This window comes from Biomphalaria glabrata, chromosome 13 (genome assembly GCF_947242115.1).
Source record: "Biomphalaria glabrata chromosome 13, xgBioGlab47.1, whole genome shotgun sequence".
NCBI lineage: Eukaryota > Metazoa > Mollusca > Gastropoda > Planorbidae > Biomphalaria > Biomphalaria glabrata.
The window spans coordinates 32,562,605-32,579,460 of record NC_074723.1 but is presented as its reverse complement, the minus strand read 5'-3'; positions in this window follow the sequence as shown (position 1 = coordinate 32,579,460).

The window sequence follows — 16,856 nt, the reverse complement described above, 5'->3', positions numbered from 1 at the left end:
CGGCAGTTGTGTAGCAACTGATTTGGGGGCCCGGGTGGCTTTAGGGGCCCCTGCATTTTGACATGATGTAATGTAGTTAATAAATATTTAAATCTAAGTCTAATGTGTGGGAATACATGCAGCATGGTCACTAAATTACATAACAACATGAATAGCAAGATAACATGTCATTGGCTTAATATTTAATGTAAACCAAATTCGGACACTCATTTGAGGGGCCCTCTCAAGTGGGGAGTTTTCAAATTTCGACCCCTCTCCTTTCACCCTAGCTACGCCACTGCTCCTGTGCCGACGTGCATTTTCCCTTTGATTTCTACTTTCCGTGAGTTATTAACGGTCGTTGACTTGTAGCACCAAACTGCTGGTAGACAGCTAAGTCGCTATAGACCTACCACATTTTATCCTGTAAAATTTGAAATAACTTGAATAACTTCATTGTGAACGAAACTAAATACAACTTTTATTACAATATAATAACAATATTATATATTACAATATAGAAACATGAATGTAGTAGACCAGTGATGCCCAACCTAGTTCGACCTACGGGCCATTTTAATTTCCGACACTCATGTCGCGGGCCACATGACCGAAAAGGTACAAAAAACGAAATGAAATCGTCCTGAAACTATTTGATTAAAAACTTACATTAATGATTAAAAGATTGGAAGTTTATCTATCTTTTTTTTTTACGCGTCGGAAAGTGGCTTCATGTCTTTACTTAAAATCTGAGCAACATAGTATCTAGTTTTACCGAAGGCTCTTTTTTAATGTCTTTTTAGTAAATATTCTTATAAATCCTTCAATATCTAGTTAGTATAGTTCCATGGTTTAACCATCTTTTATTCACGGCTCAAACCAAGAATACAGTCCAATTTGTTTCATGACGCCATTTATATGTTGCTGTTTTTTTAAAACAGCTACACTTTCTTTACAAATCAAATATGTTGGCTTATTATCATGTTTCACAAAAAAAAGTAAAGATCTGTTCACTTTGCCTGGTAGATTCTACATTATCATTTCATAAACGAACAAATGTTAAAGGTTAATAGTGAAGGCCCTAACTAACGAAAAGATACATATTTAAACCTTTTTTTTATGAAGGGGGAATTTTCTACACATTGTGCTGACATTTCAGCGGGCAGGATAGAACCACGTCGCGGGCCTGATGTGACCTGCGAACCGTATTTTGGACATTACTGAGCTAGATCATTATTTTATCTATTATACGGGCAAACAAAAAGAGTGCTCTGCACATGATATTTTAATGCTACCTATTTTAAAATTAATGAATATTTAGCTATTTAGTCCTAAATTCACATTTATTAATAGTCAGATACCATAGCCTCGATTAAACATATCTTAAACTGTCTTTAGGGGGTTCATTGGTTAGGTAGTATGTCTTTGATATTAAATAATATTTCTATTACTGTTATTATATTTTTAGGTTAATCACTTTTCAATTGTTTATGATTTAATACTTGTGAATTATGATAACTTACAAATAAAAACATATTAAAAAAAAAAAAAAAGCCCACAAAAGAGGCAAGATGGCCCATAAAAGAGGCACATAAAGCCCAAAAAAGAGGCAAAGAAAAGAGGCCCAAGGATTCCTATGATGATAAAGCTAAAACTGAATAGCGCAAATTCTGAGGTTTCCTTAAAAAAAAAAATAATAATAATAATAAACTGTGATTAATTTTGGATAATCGACCTTGTAATGAACACGAAAAACTTAATTTTAATGACCACTCTTTAATGCTCCCATATCTGCGACTACAAGATAACACAGTTTCAGAATGACTGAGCACTGACAACACACCCTCCATAAAAACATGTGTGTGTGTATGTGTCCCAGAACTGTTGGACTTTACTAGTCAATAAAGACATTGACCTTCAAAACTTCGGAGATCCTGCATTTCGTGTGAGATGTAAGTCCATGGGGGTTGTATGCGGACTTTCTTTCGTCTAGGGCAGGAAAAAGGACAAGCAAATGAACGCAAGAACTATGAACAATTTCTGAACAAAGTTTTTACATTTGTTGTTGTGATACCATGAAATTCGTTTTTTTTTTTTTGTTTGTTTTTTTTTGGAATGTATCTTTTGGAAAAAAAAAAAAGGGAAAAAAAGTGTTGATTAATTCTGCATTAAGTTTAACATATCAGGGTTTAACATATCAGGGTTTAACATATCAGGGTTTAACGTATCAGTTGAAAGTGTGGGCAATATAAAGTTCTACATAAGTGCTTTTCAAAAAAAAAAAAAAAAAAACTAAGAAGAAATTAAAAAAAATAATTTTCTTACATTTAAAGCTTATATTAAGTGGGTTTGGTTTAGACATGATTTAAAATTTGTGATAGATCTAGACCAGTGATGCCCAACATAAATCGACCTGCGGGCCATTTTAATTCCCGACACTAGTGTCGCGGGCCACATAAACGAAAAGGTACAAAAACGAAATGAAATTGGCCCTATTCTATTTGATTAGAAACCCGTGCGTCAGAAAACGGCTTTATTTCTCTACTAAAAATAAGAGCAACAGTGTAGCTAGCTTTACCAGCAACTCAGTTTCTTTTCTCTTCTTGGTAAAATTCCTATTAATCTCCCAATCTATTGACGTGGTTTAACAATCTTTTAATTCGCGGCTCATACCAAGAATGACGTCAAATTGGTTTTATAATGCCGTTTATATGTTGTTCTTTTTTTAAAAAGCCACACTTTATTTACTAATAAAAAAAAGTTGGTTTATTATCATGTTCCACATAGAAATAAAAGTCCTCCCATTTCATAAACGCAAAAATGTTAAAGGTCATGGTACCAAACATCGGAGAAAAATTGAGGGCTCTAACGTAGGTAAAGATACATTTTTCAACCTTGGGGGTGGGCGAGTAAGCGAATTTTACGCTTTTTGACAACATTTCGGCGGGCCGGATGGAACCACGTCGCGGGCCGGATCTGGCCCTCGTGCCGTATTTTGGGCATCCCTGTAGTAGACTATTAATAACATAAAAAAATGTTTTTTGAACAAAATCTAACTGACTACAAAAACACGTCTTTTCACTCTGGCGATCTAGAGTCGTCTGTGGCCTGCACATGACTGCTGACGGCAATGCCGCTTATCTTGCATCATTCACACTGCATAGCCACCAACCAATCGCTAACTTCTCCTGTCATTATAGAAACACACACACACACATCATAAGAGCATAATTCAGGTCAAATTTTTACTAAAAGAAAAAAAGAGGAAATGAAGTTCTTATCCAGTTTGGTGACATTACACTCCAAATGTTTCAATTCAATCAAATGTTCGACAATTATTATTATAGCTTTTATATAGCGCTACTTTCATGCTTATAGCATGCTCAGAGCGCTTTGGTCCAATCTCATTTGTGGACTGGTGGGTGGGAGGGGGTATCTTGGAGTTGGTTTTCCGTGCTGCCTTTAGGCGCTCAGTAAACACAACTCTGCCCGAGTCGGGTGTCGAACCTCGAGCCCCATTCTAGGTAGCCAAGTTCAAGCGCACTTGGCCTCTCGTCCACGCTTCACACCATAGTTGAGTCTCGAATCAGAGCCTGCGTGATTCTCTAAGCTCACTTTTTACAAAGCTTATACCAATCAAACTACTCTATCTGTTTGTCTGGTAAAAAGTTTGAATATATATTTCTGCCACTTTCCATTCAAGTGGAAACGTTACACAATTATTCAGTGTACCTGGCAAAACATGAATCAATGAAACAATCAACGTACTAGTTAATAAATTATATTGTTTTATATCGAAATAATGGGAATAAATGCTACTTAATCAGATATGTGGATGTATATACGGATTTATTCCCCTTAATATGTTTTTCTTTTCATGTTTTTTCTCCCACTTCCCATTCTCTTATCAAGGTGAAGTTTTCCATAATTATTCTTAGTGGATGACAATAATCAATAAAAAAATAATTAGTTAATAAATTAGTAGTAATAAATATTTATACTTTATAAAGCAAAATGAGCTAAACCCTTTCATCTTGAAAAAAATGGCAGTAATTAGCAGTTCTTTTTTCTTAATAACCTTTAATCTAAAGGTTGCTGTTGCCAGCCTAAAAAATATCGGACACTTCCGGGTGACAACAATAAAGGCGGTGGTAAAGTCTTCTCGAGTCCATTAGAAAGTGTAACATGGGAAAAGTGATCACCATTTCAATGACGTCATTGGATCTACACTTCCGATGACTCCTCGTTGCGCGTCTCAATTAAAAAACAACAACAACAAAAACATTACGGGCATCGTATTCTCGACCAATGACGTCAGTGGGCATCTATTTATATCGAAATAGTTCAACAAGCATTGCGGAGGACAAGTTCTCTATTTATAGATTTATTTATTTTTTTGTTTTGTTTTGTTAATTTTTTTCTCTCTCATGATGACAGATGAGACTTTCAAAACCAACAAGACCTCATGCGCGTGAAATATGGACGACGAGTATCGTGCGAGTAGAGTTGTCGCCCGTGTTATGTTCCATGGCGGATCCCTATGTCGTCTGCTCATGATTATTTACAAAGATGGCGTTAGAGTAACAAGGCGTTTCTAGAACACTGGCTCTGGGGGTCAAATAAATTTTAGATACATTTTTTACGGCCCGCATCAGTCTAAAAAAACATGGAACCGATTGGCTGTTGACGGTCGTTGACTTGTAGCCACAAACTGCTGGCAGACAACTAAACCGCTGTACTGTAGAATTATGTAATTTTTATTATAATATAACAATTTAATATATTATAATAGAGTTGAACGAAAATAAATGTTGCAGACTTTAGTAGCTTAAAAATATATTTTGAACAAAATCTAACTGACTACAAAAACCCGTCTTTTCACTCTGGCATTCTGGGGTCGTCTGGTCTACCCAAGACAGCCTACGACAATGCCGCTTGTTCTGCATCATTCATACTGAATAGCCATCAACCAATCGCTAACTTCTCACTTACACCATAAAAACACACACGCATACACACACTCCCTAACACCGATCTCATGCCCTGTGAGCAGAAGTTTTAACGAGCCTGGAAAGCACAGCGTCTGGGGCCGAATATGTCCCGCGGGCCGCAGTTTGAGCATCACTGCCCTTGAATATGACACTGGTAGATGACGAATCAGGCTAGGACTAGGTGGTTATTTATTGGTTTGAGTGGAAGCTTCTGTCATTGTTGTTAAATTGAATACAATACTGTTATATCTGTATCGGAAATCTTGGTAACTAAACAATACGAGTCTTCTTTAATCTTCATATTCATATTTGTCTAATTCAATATTTTGACTGTATTGACACATTTACAAGTTTTTAAAATTTTGCTATCTATAGCACTGGACGGTCTCGCCAACCCTGTTGAAGAAATTCATCTTTGTCAACCAGCTAACAATATTTTATGAATAAAACAAAATAATAGTATTAAAAATATAAAAATGTTTGCATTGTTCAACAGCTTTTCTTTGTCTTTCTCATCCTGGTCCCTTCATGGGAGATTCAGTCCCACGTGGTTATAATCGCCGCACTAATTATAAAACGCTCTCAACGGCATGCGTCTAACATAGTGTAATAGGCTTGATCTTGTAGTTGGATGGCGGCTGTCTGACTTACAGATTATTCAGAAGATGGTTGAGTTCCTTTTACTAATCTATTCAATGTGCTCAATAACTATCAGGAACAAATCCTACCACAATAACAAGATGAAGGATTAAGTCCAGACAATTGGATACTTGAATGAAGTTTAATGCATAAAGGCCACAGTTGAGCCTCTGCCGTTAATACGACGTTGTTACCTTGAATTCCCAACACCAACTGAAGAATACTAACATAAACAAACTAAACCCCACTGTGGCGTCACTAGATGTCGCGTTCAAAGTCCGTCTACTATGGCGCGTCTCTAAGACAAACTAAGTGCCTAACAGCAGATAGTCTCTGACAACAAAACACCTGGTGTTCAAACGTAACTCAAGCTTTGAGCCCTGAGAAGCTATTATCACTGACTAGAAAATAAAGTCGAGTAATGCCTCCTAGATCAATAACCTTCAGCCTGATAGAGCTATTTAGCCTAATTTGCTACCCACCTTATGAAGAAAAATTCTAAATCCAAACCTCTGCTGCCTTCCCAAACATAGGAAAGTTTGCAGGAGACAGCCCTGAGGAAAAAATCTGGAGCCGATTGTTATGGAGTGTGTGTGTGTGTGTGTGTTTCTACAGTGAGGGTTGGAAGAGGTTAGCGATTGGTTGTGAATGATGCAACATAGTTGGCATTGTCGTCATTTGGTGTGAGATAGGGGAGACGACTCCAGAACGTGAGACTGAAAGGTTATTTTATTGTGGTGAGTTAGAGTTTGTTGAAAATATTCTTACTGCATTTATCGCATTTTATTACAAGTTGATTTTGTCTATACTATAAATAAAGTTCTATTTATTTTAGTTCACAAAAGGAAGTTATTCAATTTATTAGAAGTTTTATTAGTTAAGATATATTGCGGCTACTACGGTTTAGTTGTCTGCCAGCAGCGTGATACTACAAGTCAACGACAAGCTACAACACATATAACCCTTTGGCAGTTTGCTTGACATAAGCAGCGAAGCTAATGTATTTGAGACAAATCTAATATACCATTTATTAACAATATCCACAGATTCAACTAGAAAGTAGTTTGTAGAAATGATAATAGTAAGAGAATTTAACTTTCTATAAAGACACGTTTTTACTACCTCGCGTTTCTGATTGGTCTCCTCTCAACTTTCACTTGAATTACGCCAGACCAGCCTGTGGTTTCACCAGTTACTCTTCAGCCTACACAACCAAAACCATCCGCTCTACTTCCCTCTTGGTTACATTATAAACACGCACATAACACTGAATCTGCAGCTTGCCGTTCCTTTGGACCCGAAATGTGAGCGACATCGTTGCAGTCGTAGCTAGAAAAATCATCAGTGACGTAGATAGGAATTTGCCATCATTTGGGGGCCGATGGGGGTGCTTGACCTCTTTGGGGCCCCTACATTTTGCGTAACATTTAATATTTAATGTATAAAACAGTTTCGAACACTCATTTGGGGGCCCGGGCTGATTTTTTAAATTTCCCCCCTCCCCACCCTAGCTACGCCACTGCATTTCATCTCTATGAGAGAATTTCTACAATTATTGTCTACTCTACTTCTCCCCTATACATGGCTATGGTTTATCTCTTAAAGCACTTTTCATGTAACTGTATAGAGCCCATGGGCGTAGCCAGGATTTTTTTTCGGGGAGGGTTTTAGGGGGGGGGGATTCCCCCCGACCTCCCCCCCCCGCGGAAAAAAATTATATATATATATGTGTGTGTGTACATAATTAATCTTTATTACATTCTGACCCTTTCGGAAGACGTTTATTATTTATTGTAGACTCCCCGCCCTTGCTAGCAAGGGGGTCTGGGGGAGTTCGCAGCGCTCCCCCAGCGCGGGGCGAAGACCCGCCGCCGAGCACTTTTTCTGGTTTTGAAAGCCAACAAAATGCATATTCTGAGGTATCTACAGTGCATTATCTTGCTATTAAAAAGTTTTATTTCAAAAACCTAATGTGCTATTCTTACTGACTTAGACCATCTCGCGCCGTTCGGCGCATTTTCCGGCAAGCTGTTTCCGCAACTCTTATTTTGCGCAATTCATTTTGTGTGAGAACACGTCCCGCAAAACCTCAAGCGACGCTCTATCACAACCTTACTAAGGATTCGACTCCCAGTTCGGCATATGATTTTTTTGATTTAGACCCGATCTCTATGACTGACTCCTAAAATCTGTCTTAGCCATCTTTGTTGAGACACATTTAATGATTTTCAATTTCGGCAGAAGACTATTCACACTTTATTAATGGAGCCCAAGCCAGTGGTAGAAATTTGTAACCTTTCTTAACTACGCGCTTGGAATTACATGCCTGTATTTCGCTTTAGATTTTATATCGAAAAGGAAAGTTTTTTCGTCAAATCATCTGTTGAGAGGTTTTAAACTAAGAAATCTCGAGTTTTTTTGTTTTGTTTTTCATTCAAAACCCCATTTAGCTACGATCATAGAATTTGGTGACTGTAGTTTGCTTTAAAATTATATTGAAGAGAGAGATTTTCAACTCTAAACGCTCTGTAGGGGAATTTTAAACTCAAAACCATCTGGAGGGGTTTTAAACTTTAAAGAAAAAGCCATCTGGAGGAAGGGGATTTAAACTCAAAACCCCTTTGGCTACACTCATAGATTTTATAGTGTGTAATTTGCTTTTTTTTATATTGAAGAGGTACTTTTTAGCTTCAAACCCCAACTGGAGGGAGGGGAGGGGTTTAAACTCAAAACCCCTTTGGCTACGCTCATAGAATTTTGAGTGTGTAATTTGCTTTTTTTATATTGAAGATGGGGTTTATCGTAAATTTTGGAGGGGGTTTTAAAATCAAAATTTTCCTCAACTGTGCTGTTGGAATTTGGGGATTGTTGTTTGCATTTTTTTTTTGTTTTGTTTTATAGAAGAGGGGATTTAACTGCAAAAACCTCTGGTAGGGGGTTTAAAATTCAAAACCCCCTGCAGGGGGTTTTAAACTCAAAGCCCCCTGGTAGAGAGATTTGTATCTCAAAACCCCCTGATAGGGGTTTTTTAAATCTCAAAACCCCCTGGTAGAGGGTTTTTAACTCAAAACTGCCTCGGATGTGCTGTGGTAAGTGATGATTTAGTATTAAAATCTCACCTAAAATAAACAAAATGAAAGCAAAAATCAGTCACTTAATTCCGTCCCCCCACCCCCTTCGGGAGGGGGGGATTTCATTTCGGGGGGGGGTTTGACCCCAAGAACCCCCCCCTGGCTACGCCCATGATTATTAGAGCCCTATTTTGGAGAAACATTCCCTTCCGCATGTGGCGCAGGCAAAGGTTTATATTCACTTTGGTGGTACAGAAATCGGCCATGTTGCGTTTTTTGGTACGCTTTTGTTTTTCCAGCCATAGGCCAATGCTCCAGAGCTTTCTTTGCCACCAGCTCGCTTCGCACAGTGCTCTATGTCTTTCCAGTGTCTCCCCATCGATGTCCACTACATTGAGGTCCATTCTGATTGCATCCACTTATCGCAAGGTAGGCACGCCCAATGTCCCATCGCCAGTTGTCCATAAGGGATGACCCCTCGGAATACGCATGATACATACACTTACGGTGGCCAACAATTATATATATAAGTAAACATGTTAGAGTTATCTAGAGTGTCACGGATGAATGTGTGTATGTATGTATAATCTATTTTTACATTCTGCGCGAATGACCGGAAGTGTGTTTTGTAGTCAGAGGTTGATCAGAGAGAGACCAGCGTGTGTCATATTCAGTAAAGATGATTAAAGTTTATGTGTTTGATCTAGTGGTTTCATTGTTTTATTTCGTTAACTAGAACTGAACCAGGGACACCTAGACGTATCGAGATCTAAGGTAGATTCTATAGAGTTATAATTATAAATATAATAGGAAAGCTGTGACGTATTTGAATAGATTATACATACATACACACATTCATCCATGACATGGAGTAAGTTCAGTACCCTTTTCAGACCTAGATTCTATGGGTCAGTTGATGAAAAGGTCATCAGTTTCTATAACAGATGAACAGCTAGAGCGCTTTTTGACAAACACAAAGGATTTTCTTCCCCGGTCTAATGCCAGGTACCCATTGGAGTTAAGTGGACTCAAGAGCGTCTTAAAAATTCCCGGAAGATTAAAATCACTGAGATTCAAACCCGGGGCCCCTCGTTTCGGAAACCAATCACTTTAACTCCACTCCTATGGAGTTCATTTTTCTTAAACACATTCAGACTAATAAAATAACACTGGTATTTAATGTGCATTTATGCTTCTTTCGTGGTTGAAATAGAGTTATGCCCTCCTTCTTGCTTAAAAGATCCGTACTTAAAAAACAACAAAAAACTTAGTTTTAATATCATATGATTTAAAGGATTGTTGGCTGCTATGCCCTATATTAAACATGTATATACGATAATAATTAGATCTAGATCAAAAGAACGTCATTTAAAAATATTTTTATACATAAATCAGTTTTGTGAACAAGTAGACATAACTCTTACAATTCAAATCTTTCATTAAAACGAACAAGTTATCTCTCTTGTTTAGAACAACTGATCTAAAAGTGCTTCTCGAGTGTTAGAATGACTTTCATCTACTTCCAAACTAAGAGAATGAAACAAATTGTAACAATTTGTAAACACATGTTTCAGACATGTAAAAGTCCACAATAGTACCTCCTCCCACGTGACATTTGACCTTTCCATTCAAGTCTCGGCAGCGCCAAGCGTTTGGCTTAAGGCCAGTGATGACGCAAATCTGAGGCTTCGTAACAAAGTTTTACATTTTACACGCAGCAAAAAAGAAGAATGACAAACAAGGTTATACTCTATGCCACTCCATGGTATACTTTAATGGTCGCAAATATGGGCAGAGAGATGGTTTAAACCTCTGAACTATTTCTCAAAATTTTTATTTGTGACGATCACCTCCCCCCCCCCCTCTCCAACCCGACCCGTTAAAAAAAAATGAAATCGCGTCCTCCTTATCCAGCAAGGGAACTCTTGGGAAGCGCTGAAGGCTCCAAAAGTAATGGGCATGATTGTTTGAAGACAGAGGGGGAGGGGGCCTCAGCAGAGCGCTGGGCCCTGGATGAGTGTTTTAACAGGGCCGCGAATGTTTGTACGATGAGGCTGACGGTGGCTAAAAATATCTCCATCACGGGACTCATCTAAGGCGCGGGGCATGGAGCCGCTGCTCACTTACTATCCTCTGTGGCCGCCTCTGTTTTGTATCATCCTCATGTTAAGCAAGACATAGTGGAACTGTTTTGTTCTTACAAAAGACATCAACAAAACGAGTGGATGCGAGAGCAGTCGCCATAGGAGGCCTGAACTCTGACCTGTCTTAACCTGTGGGTAGTTTAGACCAATAGCTCGTTGTCACGTTACATGTCTGACGTCTCGACATGGCAACGAGCTCTTGGTCTAAACTTCTCACAGATACCGACGTCGAAGGTCAGTGTTCATGCCTTCTATGACAATTGTTCTCCGAGTATGTCACTCGGAAGAAATTTGATCTTTTTTATTATAGAAAGTTGGGTAGAACCGCATTGACGAGAATGTATTAAAAATATATTATTCAAAAAGTTTTTAATGAATCTTGTTGGTGGAACCTCTTGCGAAAATAAAATAGTAATACGGTCATTTTTACTTGTTAAATTATTTCAAAAACTACAATACAAACTTTTTATTTTTTCTTACAAAATTCAAACAAGCAAATTAGAAAAAAAAAAACGCGGCGTAGCACACGCCCCTCTTTTTTTCTGAGCCTCGCTCTGTCAAAGCGGAAGTTACGTGAAGTAACTCTAGTTCGACTCACAGAAATGAGTTATTTTTCCATGACTTTTTCATCGTGGTGTCCAGCAGAGTTGGACCACAGAGAGAATTATAGATATAGACAGACTTTAAAAAACGTTTTACTAATGGGAAAAGATCCATATTTACAACTACATCTATTATTAATGTAGAATTTATTTCCCCTTTTCCTTATCTAACAAAATACTTAATTACCAGTAATTATTCGACGAATTGGCTAACTTTTTTATTTATTGAATCATGTTTAATTAGTAACAATAAAAAATTGTGTAAGGTTTCAACTTGATCAGAGAATCGATGTAGAAGAAATGACATGTACAAAAATGTTCTTAGACTGACTTAGACTTAGACTGACTTAGACAGTGAGATTTAATCTTTGAGAAATGAAGACTTATGATAAGGGTTCTCAAGTCTCAAGTGGTAACCACTTCCAACTAGAGCCTAACACTGAAACTGCGAGTTTTAGACCTCAGAATATCTCAATAACTTTCTGATTATAGACACGAGAAACATGTTATAATGTAAACTAGATTTACAAACACACAAACATAATCAGTTGTATGGGAGAATGCTGTTGCAATTTTTATTATCTGGCAGACAGAGGGTTGTACCTATATGTAATCTACCAGTGCATAGGTATACTATTTAGTGATGACATGATTTTTATAGATAGATAGATAGATAGATAGATAGATAGATAGATAGATAGATAGATAGATAGATAGATAGACAGATAGATAGATAGATAGATAGATTAGATAGATAAATAGATTAGATAGATAGATAAATAGATTAGATAGATAGATAGATAGATAGATAGATAGATAGATAGATAGATAGATAGATAGATAGACAGACAGACAGACAGACAGACAGACAGATAGATAGATAGATAGATAGATAGATAGATAGATAGATAGATAGATAGACAGATAGATTAATAGATAGATAGATAGATAGATAGATAGATAGATAGATAGATAGATAGATAGATAGATAGATAGATAGATAGATTAATAGATAGATAGATAGATAGATAGATAGATAGATAGATAGATAGATAGATAGATAGATAGATAGACAGATAGATTAATAGATAGATAGATAGATAGATAGATAGATAGATAGATAGATAGATAGATAGATAGATAGATAGATAGATAGATAGATAGATAGATAGATAGATAGATTAATAGATAGATAGATAGATAGATAGACAGATAGATTGATAGATAGATAGATAGATAGATAGATAGATAGATAGATAGATAGATAGATAGATAGATAGATTAATAGATAGATTAATAGATAGATAGATAGGTGGGTTTAAGGGAGGGCATGTGGGGCTACAGCCCCGGGAAATCCCTAAAAAGGGCCTCCACATAACCAATACCGATATATCCGAATTTCGAAGGTTCAGATACTTTTAATTTACCTTTTTCCACAACTTTTACGGATGGCTGAAATTGTCATTATGAGGTGTACGCTTGTAGCATGCTCGGAATCTGTAATTACAGCTCCGGATTTCTCACAGGACGTCTATCAAGGGCCTTACCTTCCAGAAAATAAAAAATATACATTTTTTATAAACTAAAATATGCATATTAATTTTTTTTAAATAAGGTAAATGAGGTTTTTTTACAAGTGCTATATTACCATATTCTAAAATCTAGCATGCTTTAGATATAAGCATTCAAAAGTGGACCTTTATTGAAGCTTTTGAAAAATTGTAGGGGCCTCCACAAGAATCCTGGCACGGGGCCCCCACATACCTAAATCCGGCTCTGGATAGATAGATAGATTTTAAAAAAGAAAAAAATTGTTTGGGAAAACCCCATAGATGACGTCATCAAAATGTGTGCTCGACGACTTTTGGCGTCCTTATTTGATCTTTCCACCTGAAGAAAAGGTTAGCTCCGTGACCTCCCAGTGTCCTGTAGACAGTTCTGTTCTCTACCCACCCACCACAAATGACTCAGTAGTACCGTATGTCATTGCTCAGTGCACCAGGGCCCATATAAAAACATCGCTCCAAAAGTAGCGCACAGACACCTGGAGATGGCTTCAATTGTCTTTACAACAGACAGACCGGAAGTGGCTAAATTAAACCGCGAGAACACGTCCATTCAACGCCGTGATACTTCTTTTTTTTTTTACAAAGCTTATATCAACTCTGTCTGTCTGGTCAAAAGTGTGCACACGTTATTTCTCCCGCACCCAATCTCGGATCAAGCTGAAACTTCGCACAATTATTCATTGGCATAGACAAGACATGAATCAATTAAAAAAAAAGTAACCAATCGGACAATTAATTACTGATAATTAATTATTTTGTTTGATACCAACAAGGGAAACCGATACTTCATTATTCACGGATAGGTTTAATCCCCTTTACTAATTGTTAACGCTATTTCTCCATCACGCATTCTCCGATCAAGTTGATACTTTTAACAATTATTAATTGTACCTATCAAAACATGAATCAATAAACAAAAATAGTCAATTATTCAATTAGTCAATTAAATTATTGATAATTAATTATTTTGCTTGAGATCAAACAAGGTAAATAACTTGTACATTATTGATAGATATAGTTTTAATGATATAGTTCTTCCCCTTTAGATAAGCTTAAATTTGTTTTTTGTTTTTTTTAACGATTTTTGTTTTAGATTTGTTTGTAAAATGTTTGTAAAAAGTTTTACATGTTTCGGATGTTCCTTCAGAGTTGAAGATAATTACTTCCTAGTCCAAACCTCCCGCAGGACGACGGTGGATGGGAGCGGGCAGGGTTTGAATCCGGGACCATCGATAAATCTGAACGACAGTCCAGCGCGCAAACCGCACGACCAGGCAGCTTGTTTTAGCTGCTTGTAGACAACGGGGGAAAAACAGAGTTGTCACAAATTGCTATTGTTTTGTACACTTAAGATCCCTAAACTCAAAATCCAAGTCTTTACCAGGATTCGAACCCGGGACCCTCGGTTCAGGAGCTAAGCGCTTTAAAGCTCAGCCCCAGCGCCTCCATTACACTTCTTTACTAATTGTAAAAAATGTAAACTGTTGTGCATGTTTCGGATGTTCCTTCAGAGTTGGAGATAATCTACTTCCTAGTCCAAACATCCCGTAGGACGACTGGGGAAGGCAGCCTTCCATGATAACTGTGTATCAAAATTACCTGCAGGGGAAGGAACTTTACATATTATGAAATTGACGCTTTAATAATTATTGCCGGCGTTTTATAATTAGTATATAGAAATAGATTATCAAAACACTCCAAATATAACTATTGAACTACACTCTATATCTATGCTTTGGTTTTTGCATCACTAATCTTTGAGTTAATATTATTATTTTTTAAAATTTAGTTGTTGTTTTTTTTTTTTTGTATATTAAAAGAGTTATGGAGATACATTCTTTTTTTAACCACATCGCTCAAACTTCAAAACGTTCCTAAACTATAAATGAAACATAAATTGGAGATGTACATTTTTGGCGCCTTTCAATTGAAAGGCTTTGTTAGCTTAAAAAATCAAATAATAGCATCACTGTGAGAGGTCATACTTATTGAACCTCTTGGTCGAAGTGGATCAACATGAAAGAAAAATTCGAAAGCAAAAACTTATTTTAAAAATCGCATTATGGCGCTTGTTGTATCCTGTATGATGTATGTTATATCCAGTATGCTGTATGTTGTATCCTGTAGAATAGAGGATTAGACATACGTCAACTTAGCACCAGTGGTCAGCAGACATTTTGGACATATGGTATCTTATGGCATTAGTCACAAGGGAAACGTGACTGACGACACTCTATCCCTTCCCTCAAAATCTCAAACCTCATTTTTTTCCCTTTCATATCAAGGTCAGACCTTTTCCACGCACACAGACACGGGCACATCCGGCACATGTGTATTGCCGTCATTGACATCTGCTTGTCATTAGACATAACCTGCTGCAATAACTCCTCCCCGAATGTGACATTTACGTCATAGAGAGGGGGGATGATGCAACGAGCGATCTGTGGGCTAGTTGAATCAATAACAATGGTTCTAAATAGTGTGCACACACAAAAACAAAAAAAAAAAAAGATTCATGGCTCAAAGAAGGAACCTTATATGTCTTTGAAGTCTTCAATTTTAAAAAAAGGATGTCGAATGCACACACCTTGATTCCTTGCTAAAATATAATAGCATCTAAAAGCAGAATGTCACAGTAAAGCAGGGGTTCTCAACCTGTGGGTCGCGACCCCCTTGGGGTCGATTTACAATTTGCCAGGGGTCGCCAAAGACCATTGAAAAAATGGATTGTTATTGTCTTTTCTTTAATTGCTGTGTGTGTGAGGGGGAGGTGGGGTCGCGGCTAAGTGGGGGATTGTAAAAAGGGGTCGCCGAGCATAAAAGGTTGAGAACCGCTGCAGTAAAGGGATAAAGCTAACAAAACAACATCTCCTTTGTTACCTGTTTATCAAAATATAATTTGTACAAAGTTTGTATCAACTCGGAGGCGCGGTGGCTGAGTGGTAAAGCGCTTGGCTTCCGAACCGGGGTCTAGGGCTCGAATCCTGTTGAAGACTGGGATTTTAAAATTCGGGATCTTTGGGCGCCTTTGAGTCCACCCAGCTCTAATGGGTACTCGACAATTGGTTGGGGAAAAGTAAAGGCGGTTGTGCTGGCCACATGACACCCTCGTTAACCGTAGACCACAGAAACAGATGACCTTTACATCATCCCCCCTATAGACCACAAGGCCTGAATGGGGAACTTCATAATCAACTCACTTTGTCTGTTTGGTAAAAAATGGTACATATTTTATTTCTCCCACACCCATTCTCGGATCAAGTTGAAATTTCGTACATGTATTTCTTTACCTGACAACACAAGAATCAACATTATATATATATATATATATAACGCAATAGTTAATTAACTACTGGTAATGAGATATTTTGTTTTGTATCAAACAAGGGAAAGAAATAGTACTCAATGGATTTTGTAGTATTAGTTGAATTAGTCCCCTTATACTTTGTAGAAAGACATAGGTCGCCGCTTTAAGTTTGAGACTAACAATAGATAACTATGAAACTTTCTATTTTATAAGCACTTCGTTGGTACAGTGGTTAGTGTGCTGGCTTAAGGGGGCCTTGAACCTCCGAGTTACAATTCAGGTCGTTCAATTTTTTTTAAATAAATGCATTTAAAAAGCGATCATGGTAACACTTACACTGATAGCTTTTTCTTTCTCCCCCACCCCTTTCCCAACAGGTCCAGACACTTGATAGGATCATAGCGTATTGAGAATGCTTAAAGCATGAAATTGTGCTAACCAAAAAAAATGGAAAAAAAAATTCAAATGGCACAAATTTATAATTGTTAAGTGGGGGTCGGGGGAATTTTCAATTTTGACCCCTCTCCACGCCTGCGAGCCGTTCTCGAAATACAC